This window comes from Pelodiscus sinensis, chromosome 13, assembly GCF_052426305.1.
Source record: "Pelodiscus sinensis isolate ZL-2025 chromosome 13, ASM5242630v1, whole genome shotgun sequence".
In the NCBI taxonomy this organism is placed as follows: Eukaryota; Metazoa; Chordata; order Testudines; family Trionychidae; genus Pelodiscus; species Pelodiscus sinensis.
The window spans coordinates 31,347,459-31,356,432 of record NC_143064.1 but is presented as its reverse complement, the minus strand read 5'-3'; positions in this window follow the sequence as shown (position 1 = coordinate 31,356,432).

Genomic DNA, 8,974 nt, shown 5'->3' with positions numbered 1-8,974 from the left:
GGGAGTGGGTCTTTTCTACCCCTAGGTGCACTCCAAACAGGTGACTATGGGCCAGATTTAAATGACCTGTTGGTGTTTTTGGCGTGTCAAGAGCTGATGTATGTCCTCTTCTCATGTATGCAGCACACGGTACAGGAGATCCCTCTCGAGAAGAAAGTAGGGGTCAGGCCCACGGGTCTTGCCTTCTACAGGTACCCCCATCTACCTCAGCTACCTTCTTCCTGGCATTCTCGTATTAGGGATCTTCTGCTTGGTCCCACCCAAAGGTCATTCTCCCTGGGCTGGCCAATTCGGGCCGTAGGGGGTTCCCTCTGGCACCTGCATTGCCCTTATGGTGCTGTGACCAGCACTAGCTTCCACCTCCTCCCAGGGTCTCTGGTCCCTCTCCCCTTACTGATTCAGGGTCATCTCCATCTTGTAGGCCACTGCTTTCCCTTTGAGAGCCCCGGGGACGTCTAGTTATGCAGGTAACTCCTTGGTCCTGCATCAGGATCCATGTGCCCAATTCCTTGGCTGCCCCCCTCTGCCTTTTTGGCTTTCTGCCTTCCCCAGGGGTGGAGAACAAATCTTGGGCCATCTCTGGGAATAGTTCAGTATGCTACCCTGAGGCATCTGTTCCCCTAGGGCCAGGGGGCTCCCCTGGTTCCTGCTGTTCAGGAGGGAGCAGACTTCCAAATCCTGGAAAATCCCTTCCGATGATTAGTGGGTACGGGAGGTGTGGGACCACCCCAGCTAGGACCTTGGTGATGGTCCCTTGGATTTCTAATCTTACCCTTGCACTGGGGTAAAGTTCACCGTCCCATAGATGCATATAACCCCTGTGCATTTTTCCAGTATCAGCTGATTTGGTCTCACCAGTTTCCTTGAAATTAGGGCGATGGCACTTCCTGAATCTACTAGTGCCAGGATCTCCACCCCTTCTACCCACAATGGTCGGGTGTACTTGTGGTGGGCAACTGCCACTCCCACCAGATTAAGCAGGGAGCATGGGTCATCCCAGTCCCCGAAATTGCACTGCATTGGTTTCTTGTGGTTGGGGCACTGGGCTGCTATGTGGCCCAGCTCACTACACCCGTAGCACCAGTAGTTTTTCCTGGGGCCCCGGAGAAAAAGGACCTACTTTCAGAGGTTATTTTTCCTGGCTCATCCCCTTCAATGTGTAACCCCTGCAAATCTGTTTTCCTCCCTACCTCCTTTCTGGGGCTCCCCAGGCCTTTAGATGCTTGACCCCATGGGTTGGGGTTTGGCAGCCTCCTTCTGGGGCCAGACCTCTCCTCCATAGGGAGAAGAACTAACTCTCTCACTGCTCGCCATTGCTCCACCAGTGCAATCGTCTCATCATAGGTTGTGGGGTCATGTGGGCCCACCCATGCCCAAAGGTCCGGTGGCAGTTTCTGCATGAACTGGTCAATAACCAGGGTCTCCATGATATCCTCTGCATTGCAGACATTGAGGTGCAGCCACTTCCAAGCTATGTGGATTAATTCAAACAGCTGAGCTCCTGGGGGCCTCCCTTCGTGGTATTTCCACGTGCAATACTTCTGGGCCCAGGCAGCCATGGTTGCCCCCAGTCGGGCTAGTATTTCTTCTTTGAGTCGGGGTAAACACTTGTGTGTTCCATTGGAAAGTCATAATAGGCTCACTGAGCTTCTCCACAAAGGAACAGGGCAAGGATGCTGGCCCATTGTTCCTCATGCCAGGCCTCCCGCTGTGCGGTCCTCTCAAATGCAAGGAGGTAAGCCTCTACATCATCCTCCAGTGACAACTTGGGGAGGCAAGCTGAAGCCCTCAGGGCTCTCGCACCCTCACAGCCAGGTGCTCGACCTGCCCATCCCCGCAACTGGTCAAACACTTCCCCAAGGAGGGTACAATCTGCAGCAGCCTGCTCAATTAGGAGTTTGTTTGTTTGTTTCTTGCTGCACCTGCATGGCTTCCTGTTGGGCTGCCGTAGCTTGCACCAGTGCCTTCACTATGTCCTCCATTTTGGGGGAGGCCCCTGGTTCCAACCCCTCCCCCCACAAGTGGCAGTGAGGGGGAATAATCCGGGTAACAGGGGTGGGGTGGGGGGAAGTGAAGACAAACCTCCAGATCCGTACCCAAGTGCTCAATATATATATATCCCATCCTGACACCAGTGTGACAAAGACCTTGGTAGCTCCCTGGGGGTTGTACACTTCTTGGGGGTTACTTGAGCACCTCAGAGACTCACAAAGCCCCCTTTGTGGCCTGGGATTTCCCTAGGGGCAAGGGTTCCCACTTACCAAGTCATTCTCATCACAGGCCAATCCTCATGGTTCAGCACTGCACTCTGCATACTTTCCAAAAGCTCCCCCTTAATGCTTGGGAGGAATCATTTTATAGGAACCCTGGAGGCCTTAATTGGCAGCAGGTGCTTAATTAAACCCAGCTGCAAGATGCTTCCTAATTAGGCCTCTATTTTCTACCCTGGGTACTGGGCTGTATTCAGGAGAGGCTAATTTGGAAACAAGAAAGCATTAACCCACCTCCCAATATGGCTGCTTTCTGTAAGAGTTTTGCAGTTTGCAGGCTGTGGTCTGTCACAATAGGGCTTAACAAACCGTGGCAAAATCTACTCACCAGCCCCGCACTGTGCATGTGCCAGACCCGCACTGCGCATGCGCGCGCCGCCGATGAACGGGGCAACCGGCTGAAATCTACTCGCCACAGGCAAGTAGATTCACTGATTTGTCGAGCCCTGTATGTGTGTGTGTATATATATATATATATATATAAGTTATTGATATTATCAAAGATAATTCAGAGTTTACCAGTAGCTGTAGTAAGTATATTTGTAAAAGCAATGACATTTTAACCCTATAGGAACTCCCTGCCACATTCCTTTAATAAATCATTGCTGGCCGAGTTTGCTGAGGTGAAATTATTGTGCTGACAAAGTAATAGAGCTGACACTTGTTACTTCTTATTGTAAGTGTCACAAGGACACAATCATGTTTAGCTATATCCGTACACTGACACCTACATGTTATATGGGCAAAAAGGAGAAGTTGATTTAATCTCCAAAATGAATGCAGACTGTTGAGCAAAACATCATTTCTTATTATTTGGCTGATGCTGTTGAAATGATGCAAAGGATGAAAGTTTCATACTTAATTTCATTGTCAAAAACCATGGTCTCATAACAGGGCCTGAAAATTGTTCACAAATGTAATCAGCTTGAGTAAGAACATGAAGGAGTTGCTATTGTAATGCACCATTCTAGTTGTACCATATTTCATCTCTAGTCTCTGGTGGAATTACAAATGGTGACAGATCGGTGTATTGCTTTCTCTGTCATGCTCCTGCCATGTTTTTGTCTGGTAGAGTGTTTTTGCTTTATCTGAGTGATGGGATTATATTGCACTAAATTCAATTCAGTGACTCCAGATAAAGATCTGGTCTGTTCTTTGCACATCAGACAGACCAATCTCTTTCAGTTAGGACCTAATCCAGTGCCCACTGAAGTCAACTGGGAATCTTTCCACTACTTCAATCAGTTATGTGGGAAGATAAAGAAATACTGTAGCAGGGGCTATCATTAATTGCATCTTCCTCTCTCAGGGTATGTCTACACTACCCCGCTAGTTCGAACTAGCGGGGTAATGTATGCATACCGCACTTGCTAATGAAGCCCAGGATTTGAATTTCCCGGGCTTCATTAGCATAAGCGGGGAGCCGCCATTTTTAAATCCCCGCTGCTTCGAACCCCGTGTAGCGCGGCTACACGGGGCTCGAACTAGGTAGTTCGGACTAGGGTCCTATTCCGAACTACCGGTACTCCTCGTGAAACGAGGTGTACCGGTAGTTCGGAATAGGCACCCTAGTCCGAACTACCTGGTTCGAGCCCCGTGTAGCCGCGCTACACGGGGTTCGAAGCAGCGGGGATTTAAAAATGGCGGCTCCCCGCTTATGCTAATGAAGCCCGGGAAATTCAAATCCCGGGCTTCATTAGCAAGTGCGGTATGCATACATTACCCCGCTAGTTCGAACTACGGGGTAGTGTAGACATACCCTCAGCTGGTGTTTATCTTCTCCATTCAAATACTTATTTGTTCAAATACTTTAAGTACGAAGTGATTAATCACTGTGAAGGGTTAGTAGAATAACTTAAGCGCATTGCAAATACTTGATTTTTCAAAATATTGTGACAGACTCAGGGCAGTTGGCACCAGTGGCTTAGTGGAGGGCAAATATACAAGAAACTGGGGGAATAGTTTTCTGTTCCCTGAATAAACTGGCCAGAAAGAGTGATGTGCTGGCTTGTAACTGCTAGCAACACACTGTTCATGGCTCTCAGAGAGAAAGCAAAGCACAAGCTCTGGCCTTGAAGCAGACTGTCTTCCTGGGATAGCACAGGGTAAGGCAGGGAGCTATGCAGCCTTAAAACTCCCCCACTCAGAAGGGAGTGGGGCAAGGATCCTTATCCGGTGATAGATGCTGACCTGAAGCCTGACTGGAAATTGCTGGAGTGCACCATGGTGGGAAGGAGGGGTATAATATGGGTTGAGTTACCCTGCCCTTATGACAGTCTTGTTTATGAATAGGTCACTTTTTCATGGGAAACTCAGTATCACCAATTAAAGAAAGATTGTAAAGGATACGAGAAGTGTATGCAATGCCAGATATGAGCCGGAAACTGAAATATTTTTGTATCTAGCTCCAAGGTGGCAATATTCGTGGGTTTTTTTAAATCTTTCCTGTTACAGACTAACTCGGCTACCCCTCTGAAGGTTAATTATTGACTTTCATTAATGGGATTTTATTTTGATATTAAATATTGGTAGAGCTGGTCTGTATGGGGGTCCATCATTTTTGTTCTTTTTCACATTTGCTGTGTGACTTATACAACAGTATCTATGGTACTTTCTTCTGAATTTTCCTCTCCAGTGCCCACAAAAGCTTCCCCTTTTGTCACAGACTCACCCATGTTGACTGATCACATTGATGTGTGGGTTGTCTGCACAGTTCTAGAGGCTGCAAAGCAGTTTTATTGTCATTGACAGCCTCTTGTAGGCAAGAAGTTAATTTTTCAACCTCAGACAATAAATGACAAAGGAAAAAAAAGACACATTCTCCCATTTCCCCAGCACTTTCCAAATGACATGATATTTACTGTTTTCAAATCATGATGCTCCAGAAAATTCAGTCGTGTCTTGCCTTATCTGTCTAACACATTGATACAAAGAAAGGAAGCTGTGAGAAAATGCAATAGGCACATGATGAAATGCCTTCCAGCTGTTGCAGCCATCACACGCTGTCTTTAGACAGTGTGGTTTAGCAGAGAAACTGTTGTGTGGGAGTCTATGGAAACAGAAGTTCAAGAGGCTATGCTATGAGACATAAAGAAACCAGCCTGTGAAGGGTATTTCTATCTATAACCTTCCGTGTCTGCTCAAACTGAGAGCCCAGTTACTTGACCCAAAGGCATGTCATGCAAATGTGTTATATAGTGCCAAGTTTAAATATGTTTCCCACTAACCAAATGGGTTTTCCCCTTGCTGGGCCTTTCTCGTGTGCTTAAGCCAATGCCCAGTTCAGCTTCTTCCTTCCCTAAAGCCAACTTACCTCTGAATCACCAAAATAGCAATTGCCTTGAATTGATTATGCTCACCAACAAGTTCCAACAAAAGTGGCTCTTACTGGAAAATTACAGAAATAGAGAGAGAAGCGAGTGCGCGCGCACACACACTCACAAAATCAATGCTGCTTGTCTGGTTCTATGGACATCATCATTCTGTGGGTATCAGACTCCCATTATGTGGTATTGAAACTAGGGCCAGTTGAAATGTTTTTGTCAAAACATTTTTTTACTGAAAATTGGATTTATGACAGAAACAAATAGGTTCATAAGTAGTATCTGCTCTCCTTGAAAATTATCAGTTTCTTGTCAAGATACTGAAACAAAATACAGGACTATGTAGCACTTTAAAGACTATCACTTGTCAAGATACTAACACTCTCCCCAACTGAGCTTGGCCAAAAATGATTTTTTTTTATTTGAAAATGGAAAAGTCAAAATTTTCCATGGGTGGGGAGGGTATATCACAGCTAGCTCTGATGAAACCTTAGCTAGAGTATAGCAAAACCAAAAGTCCTTTTCCACTCACACTTTCTAGCCATCTCTCAGCCTCAAGGCAGTCTATCTGTTAGTGTTCCAGTGGGTCATATGCTCCAAGGAAATGTTACTGTATGAGTCAAGTATCAGAGGGGTAGCCGTGTTAGTCTGAATCTGCAAAAGCGACGAGGAGTCTTTGCCCACGAAAGCTTATGCTCCTACACTTCAGTTTGTCTATAAGGTGCCACAGGACTCCTCATCGCTTTTACTGTATGAGTGAAGCCTGAGTCTTACTACACTGATGTCAGTGAGGAAAACCTCCACAGAAGACACATAGTTGTGTGAGATTGTGAGACGAGAATCAAGCCCTCTGTATATGATACCTTTCCTTTGGACTAGTAGAGCATATGGCATGAAGTCATAATTCCAGAACAAGACTGGAATGTTGAAGGTGGATTTTAGCATATTTCTCATGTGTATGTTTCATGTTACTTCCTCCCTTCCCCAGCAGTAATTTACTTTATAAGAACTGTGCTTCTTGAACAAGAGGAAACATCTTTGGTTTATACTAAGTGTACTTTCATGTTCTCAAAAATAAGATCCTTAAAGCAATATTCTCATTAAATACCCAATCCAGTAGCACAGGTGTCTTTCAATCAACTTGATGAGTTTCAGGCAGTAAGACTGGTTATGTTACCTAGGCAAATCTTGTTGCTGAAGGCCCTGAGCATGTCAGAAAAATGAATTAATGTAGAGTCAAAACTCAAAACCAAAAAGAACTTTATCTGAATAAGAGCAGAGTAAAAGCTGAGTAAGAAATACTGGATTAAGCCCATCAGAAAGTGGTTTAAGTGTGTTATAGAAAAGTATTATTCATACACCCAAAGGCATCTGTGGCCAACCTTTAAAATGAATGATATTGCTTTATTCATCACTGTTCTTTTTCCAAACCTCCCAATGGGAACCTCATCTTAAATGCTCAAAGCTTTTTTGCTTAGCAAGACCCTCGGAGATACAGTAACACCCTGCTCTGTTTGCATGTGACTGTGTTGAAGGCTAATTGCAGTTTGAAACCACTGAAATTTGCAAAGTCATGTAAGGGATTTGAACACACACCCTCCATTAATTCTAATGTAAAATACATGCCTAATCCAGTTGGCTGTGAAAATCTCAGCCCACAGGGTATGTCTACACAAGCTCGGACTAGGGTGGCCAATGTAGTCATTCGAACTTACAAATGAAGCCCGGGATTTAAATATCCCAGGCTTCATTTGCATGTTCCCGGGCGCCACCATTTTTAAATGCCCGGTAGTTTGAACTACCTGCCCACGGCTATACGTGGCACAGGCTAGGTAGTTCGAACTAAAGCTCCTAATTCGAATTACCGTTACTCCTCATTGCAGGAGGAATAATGGTAATTTGAATTAGGAGCTTTAGTTCGAACTACATAGCCCGTGCCGCGTGTAGCCATGAGCAGGTAGTTCGAACTACGGGCATTTAAAAATGGCACCTGCCCGGGAACATGCAAATGAAGCCTGGGATATTTAAATCCCGGGCTTCATTTGCAAGTTTGAATGACTACATTAGCTACCCTAGTCCGAACTAGGGTGGCTAGTGTAGACATACCCACAGTTATTAGTCTTTGAGGTTACCTAAAGCACAGATAGCCTCGAACACTACTCCTCCCCTTAATGTTGATCATAGGTAATGCATGCTAAGAAAATCACATACGGTGACCATTCATTTGTGTGTGTGCCCATGTGTGTGTCTTATGATAGAGTCTCAAACTATCACTTGTAACTGGCATGATTTGATGATTTTTGTCAGATTCCAGGACATCTTTTCCCCTACTACAATCAGCCTTTTTTTCCTTTTGCCATGAACACGAAGAGAGGTTCCAGCTGATGTGGGTGATGGATAAAAGAGAATTTGAAGGAACAAGAATGATTTGTGATTTTTTTAGCCCATAAGAATCTTAAGTGATCCATACACAGGACAGCTCTATTATTAGGCTCTTTTTATTAATGTGGTATTGATGTTTGATCAGACTATATTCAATATTATCTAAATTGCGAGGCATGAATTAGGGAACCAGAGACAAGTTGGCTATTTCCATCCTTTTGTAGGCTGGGAATATGTTTGGGAATGTTTGAGGAAAAATGATTTTTTCATTTCAGAAAAAAAAATCATTTCTCATCTATGCACAGGAAGAATCTACCCAAAGAGCTGTAATGAGGGGAGGAAGGAGGCAAATTACTTATCTCCCTTGTGAAATCAACTGTGGTGATATACTGAACATGTCGTTCTTTTTCCTGTAAAAAGAAACGGTTATTTTTATACTAAGAGGAATAGATCACATTGCTATTTTTGCACCTGCATTATTTTTAGGGGCAAAAAGTTAACAGCATAACGTTTCAAACTACTCTACTTTTTAAAATCTCAACCTACATCTGAGAGTAGATTTATTTTACTAAAGCCAAATGTTACATTCTGCTTTCAGAGGAAAGAGCAGTAGTGGGGCCTGGAAATGGGGAATGCATCTGCATATGCATGTATTTTCCTCCTCCCCTGGATCCTGTGAAAAGGCATTCCCACCTGTGTCACTGACTCACAGTTTTTTACTCCAATGAATGGTAAGAGCCTCCATGTATATTTTCAAAACTTCTGAGCTCCTGCAGAGTCCTCTGGCTTCAGTTGGAATTGTGGGTGTTCAGCACCTTTGAAAATCCAGACTTATGTGCTAAAACTGGTTACCCAAAAATGGAGGAACCCCAAATTAGAGGTTCACTTTGAAAGACTAACTTGTACCTTCTGTACGTCAGGTTTCCCATCTCTAATATAGGGGAAATGCTACTCATAAGTGTGTTGCTAATTAATTATTTTGTGAAGTGCCGGGAGCTT